Here is a 5,835-nt window from a genome sequence, read left to right as displayed (position 1 = left end):
AATGACGACACAGGCCAGGGTGGAGGCTCAAAGCCTCAGGCCCCTGAAAGCCAGGCAGGTGTCCCCCATGGGAGCATGTTTTTAAGCTCCTGCTTGTGCTCAGTGGCTAAGTCGTGTCCGACTCTTTGCGACCCCGTGGACTGTAGCCCACCCGCTCCTCTGTCCATGGGATTTTCCAGGCAAGAACACTGGAATGGGTTGTCTTTTCCTCCTCCAGGGGACCTTCCCGCCCCAGAGATAGAACCTGCATCTCCTTTGTCTTCCGCTTTGGCAGGCAGATTCTTTACCACTGAGCCACCTGATTCCATCTGGATTGAAATTAACAGATAAGCCCAGGACTCCACATAGAGGGCTGCTCCCCAGCCCCAGCCCCACCCGCTACCTGCTGTCAACAATGGGAGAGGACCCAGTAGAGGCAACTTGTCCTTTTCAGGTAGGAGTTCCTGCCCCTCCTTCACTGTTTTGCACACCATGCATTCATCCTCACACACATCACACACGCAAGCATCAGGGTAGAAGGAGGGGTGAGGTATCCGGGGCTGAGATGCCCCTTTGGTAAACCATTGCTGATTCTAAGAGGCCACCACGGAACACCCCAACACCCCCACTCCCTGAGGCAGTGTGCTGTTCACAGGCACTTGACCCTTGCCATGCAGCAGGACTTCCTGGGCCTATTCATTTTCAGTTGGAAGGGTCCTTACTGCAAAGACTGTAAAACCTGAAGACAGAGATGTGTCATGGTTTGTGTGTGGGTTGGAAAATAATTTCCAGACATGAGGCAGAAATGAGAGGAGAATGAAGTTTACTCGAGTGGGAGACACCGTTAGACTAGGGGAGGGGAACCCTTTCACAGGCTAGCAGCCGAATTTTATAGCCTCAAGACAGAGAAAACACCTACTGGAACGGTGGCAGTAGGTGGTTGGTTAGACACCATAGAGTGAGTAATAGATTTTACCTAATATGGGGTCAGGCCCTGGCCAGTTTAGATCCGGAGGCTCATGGCAACCACTGCTAGGGGGCTTGATCAGTTCCAGAGATTTTTGTCCTGTGACCTTGGTACAGAGCTCCCCAAGATGGAGAGGAATGAGTGGCCTCTTCCCCAAAAGGTCAGCAAGCTTCTGAGCCTCGCTAGTCAGGTTCCCGCAGGATCTTGTCTAAAAGGCCACCCTGGCCCCAGGTATTTCACAGTCCCACCTTTTCCATCCAAGGGTCTCCACTGGGTGGAGCTCTCTGGAGAAAGGAGCCACTGCTCACTGACAAGGAGGGCAGCAGACAAAGCTGGGCCATTCTCGGAAACGGCCTGATGAGAGGTTTGAACACCGTGCAGAAGCCCTTAGCTGCTTCCTCGGGGTGTCCCCGGAGGCTCAGATGGTAAAGAATCTGCCTGCCGAGCAGGAGACCCGGGTTCGATCCCTGGGTCGGGAATATCCCCCAGAGGAGGAAATGGCACCCCACTCCAGTATTCTTGCCTGGAGAATCCCATGGACAAGGAGCCTGGTGGGCTATTCCATGGGTTGCAAAGAGTCAGACATGACTGAGTGACTCACACTTTCACTTTCAGAGCTAGTACTGGGGTAGCTAAGAGTCCTTAAGCTCACCTGGGCAACACCCTGTGAGACCCCAGGTACCATGTCCTGCACCCCTAGAAACGTCTTGCCCCCAGATGGCTTATGCTCTGCACCAAGCCCCAGTCTCTAACCTTCACAGAGCTCAGCGTGCCCAAATGGTTGAATCTGGCATCAGACTCAGCCCCACGGGGTAACCCTGGGCCTGAGTTCTTTGCCCTCAGCCCTTCAGCTCAAAGAGAGCTCACAATGAGAGCCAGAAATGACATTTGAGCTTAAACCTTTCCCAGGGAAATAAATCACTGTGGAAAGATTTACTTGGAAAACCGATTTGGCGTTTTTCTTTTTTTTCACCTGAATATCCCTTCAGAGGAAGAGAAGTTCACACCACAAAAGCTTGCATTTAGAGAGCTTTACGTTGGAGGCCAGATCGAAGGAGCAGAACTTTACAGCTAAGGATTAAGACAGCAGGAGCTGAAATAAGAACCTAGCCCTGGGGAGGATCTTCCCTGCGAAAGTCCTTATAACAGGCTCTGACACCGCTCAAGCTGGGACTTCTAGGAGGTGGCTCCAGGTCTCCTGGGGCAGGGGGTGGGGGTATGAACTTCTCACAGTATCAATGTTTTTTAACATGAGAAACGCCTCTGCTGTGTTTTTGAGCATGAAATACTTGAGAACACTTCCTTAAGGGTACTTCTTCCTGGGTATGACACTTTTTTCTAGTTTATTTGGAAGGTGATTCCAGGAAACGAATTAGGGAGAGAGTGAGGTGAGCTGAAGGGAGGAAGGAAGGAGGTGGGGAGGAAGGAAGGAAAGAAGGGAGGTGATAAAAGGGCGCCGTCAAGCTGGGTCACCTCTGGGGGCAGCGGGAGCACCGGGACTGGCATGGAGCCTGTGCCCCGGAGTCACCCCCGTCGAAGAGCTACAAGCGGAGCATGAAGACTCGCTGCCCATCATCGGTCCAGAGCTGCTTCTGAGGCAGCCAAGCACCACCCTTGCAGCTTGCCCTGCCCCTTGGCTCAGCAACACCAGGGGTCAGAGGACAGCCCTCAGCCAGAGGATGGATCCACCTGCCTTCCACACCTTCAGCCCAAGGCAAGGAGCTGTAAAGGAATCAGAGGGGCCCCAGGAGGGATGAATAAACAGAGGCATGCATGTTTGTCTGTTTCTTTCCTTCTTTCTGATACACATTGTTCTGCAACTTGGAAATGGTTTCAGACTCGGCATATACAGGCTTTCCTTCTTTTCAGCCGCTGTATAGTAGTCCACAGGATGATTAAACCATAATTTCCTTAGCAGTTACATATGACCGGCCATTCCATTTCTTTCTAGTCTTTTAACAAACAGTATTACATACCTCATTCTTTGCCTATGTGCATGCATGCGTGCATGCTGAGTTGCTCAGTCCAGTCTGATTCATTGCGACCCTATGGACTGTAGCCCATGAGGCTCTTCTGTCCATGGAATTCTCCAGGCAAGAATACTGGAGAGGGTTGCCATGCCCTCCTCCAGGAGATCTTCCAGACCCAGGGACAGAACCCAAGCCTCCTGCCGCTCCTGTAGAGTAAACGTGGAGACAAATTGCTACGTACACAGCTACTTCTATGGATACAGAGAGGACAGAGGTCCCACCAAGATTGCAAGGGCATCCCACTTCATGCTTCTCTATCACCCCTGTGCACTATAAACTTGGGGTTCCTGCCTTCTGTTCTTCTGACTTCCTGCAAGCCCCCAGAATGGTGTACATTAGCCCACCAGGCAGGTGTGATTCCAAGCCAGCTGCCAAAAGCCAGGTTAAAGAAGAAACCAGACACAGGAGTGTGTGAAGCGTGGTCAAGATAAAGGAAGGACACACACACAATTACACACATACGCTTATACACACACAAACACACATACAGACAGCACAACCTTTCCTGGACATGAGGTGGCTACCTGAGCAAAAGCCTCCTTTCAGACATTTTAAAAACCATGATTTGCTTGGCCCTGCATTGATAGCTGCAAACGGAGTGATCCTTCTTCCCTCCTTGGAGACTAGCTCCAAGCAGCCTCATAGTAAAAGGCCCCCTAGCCATGGCCTCCTCTCAACTCGTGTTGATTCCCCAAGGCAAGCTGTATCTTGGGCTTTTTTATAGAATGCCTCCTTTCCCAAGGGGCTTATCTATTATAAGCCCAGAAAAAAGGATATGCTTTTTGGAAAAATAAAGAATATTTTTTCTGTCTTCTGGCACAGGTAAACTACCTCATCTATTCCCCGTGACTTATTAGAAATAAATGTCAGCTGTGATCTTGGAAGTCCTAAGAACAGGTGTGAGAATATGCCCACTGGTGATCCATCCTGCCCAACCCTGGCCGACAAGGATGAATCTTCTGTTTTTATGAATCACCTTAATGAACTCATCGAGGAGATTTGCAGCCGTGCTGGTCCATTTGTAAGGCTGTAGTGCTATAAGAGTTGCATTCCGACTTTGAAGTATTTATCATCTCTCTTCCTGTTTGCTCTGAAAATGTTAGATGCAGACTTGGATGTGGGATCGGCGTCCTCTCTCCTCCATGGCAGAAAACTGTCCAAACACCCCCGAGAACACAACGGATGTGCAACAATGTGAAGACGCACGCTTCCTCTCTGAAGCTGCTACAGAATTCCCCTAAAGGTGGGGAAATACACTGCGTGTATTTTCTGTGTGTGAAAGCACACTGCGCTTGTTGAGGCTGCCAAGTCTGGGGTCTGGATTATGTGAAGATGTTGCCAGGGACCTGGGGAAGAGGCCAAGAACCACCTCCCCTGCCCACTCCCTCAAAACCTTCAGGAGAAGTCTGAAATCACAGGGGGCCTTGTTTCATGCATTCACGTCATAGCTCTCTTTTGAGTGCCTACTATGTGTTTCAGGCCTGGACATAATGGTGGGAGATGGGGTCCCACTTAAGTCTGAGACCCTCACTGAGGACTGGGATGACAGAGATGCTCAAATCTTGGACACAACAGTCACTGGCTTCTTGGCTGTGGCAGCTGACACGGCACCTTTAGGCTTCCATTTCTTGACTGCTATAATGATATTAATAAAATCTCCCTTCTCTGCGCTGCTAAGAGGTTAGTTGTGCTGATGTAGGCCATGCATCTGACACCCAATAAGCCAAATCCCTCTCCAGGCCTCATCGCTTGAGCCAAGAGGAGCTGTTCAAGGGCTCTGATCAGGGTGGCGCTCCTGCTAGCCAGATAACCAGGTAGCATTGTCAAGAAGGGATCAGCCTCCGAAAGCTATCCATGTCTACCACGGGATAAACTCCTCTCAACCTGAAAATGCCTTGCATATTGATAAATAAAAGACAGAAGCAGGCAATGATGATGATGCTCACTCAGTCCTGTCTGACTCTTGGCAACCCCATGGACTGTAGCCCACCAGGCTCCTCTGCCCATCTGATTCTTCCTGCAAGAATACTGGAGGGAGGAGCCATTTCCTTCTCCAGGAGATCTTCCCAACCCAGGGATCAAATCTGAGTCTCTTGCATCTTTACCACTAGTGCCATTTGAGAAGCCCCAAAGCAGGCAAACCTGCAGTCAAGTATTGTCTCTATGCTGTGTGTCCTCGGGCAGTTATTTAGCCTCTTTGAGCCTCAGTGTCTTCAGATTCTCACTGTTAATGGTTATAACTACAGAACACAAATGCCAGGCTGGATGAATCACAAGCTGGAATCAAGACTGCCAGAAGAATTATCAACAGCCTCAAATATGCAGATGATACCATCCTAATAGCAGAAAGCAAAGAGAAACTAAAGAGCCTCTTGATGAAAATGAAAGAGGAGAGTGAATATGTTGGCTTAAAGCTCTTCAAAAGTGAAGTGAAGTTGCTCAGTTGTGTCCAACTCTTTGCGACCCCATGGACTGTAGCCTATCAGGCTCCTCCATCCATGGGATTTTCCAGGCAAGAGTGCTGGAGTAGATTGCTATTTCCTTCTCCAGGGGATCTTCCCAACCCAGGAATCGAACCCGGGTCTCCTGCATTGCAGGCAGATGCTTTACCATCTGAGCCACCAGGGAAGCCAGCTTAAAGCTCTACATTCAGAAAATGAATATCATGACATCCAGTCCCACCATTCCAATTTTCTTGGTCTCTAAAATCACTGTGGATGATGAATGTAGCCATGAAATTTAAAAACACTTGTTCCTTGGAAGAAAAGCTATGACAAATCTAGATAGCATCTTAAAAAACAGAGACATCCCTTTGTCAACAAAGGTCTGTCTAGTCAAAGCTATGGTTTTTCTAATAGT

The 5,835-nt window shown here is 49.5% G+C and overlaps 1 non-coding gene across 1 annotated transcript; it reads right to left on the bottom strand.

The window, feature by feature from the left end:
* Nucleotides 1-5,532: 5,532 nt before the first annotated feature.
* TRNAC-GCA lies at nt 5,533-5,604 on the bottom strand. The gene has a single exon. It is a non-coding gene; the product is annotated as a tRNA-Cys (tRNA).
* Nucleotides 5,605-5,835: the final 231 nt, after the last annotated feature.

This window comes from Oryx dammah, unplaced genomic scaffold (assembly GCF_014754425.2).
Source record: "Oryx dammah isolate SB20612 unplaced genomic scaffold, SCBI_Odam_1.1 HiC_scaffold_26, whole genome shotgun sequence".
Classification (NCBI taxonomy): domain Eukaryota; kingdom Metazoa; phylum Chordata; class Mammalia; order Artiodactyla; family Bovidae; genus Oryx; species Oryx dammah.
The sequence above is the reverse complement of the archived record's forward strand: the minus strand, read 5'-3'. Positions and strand labels throughout refer to the sequence as shown.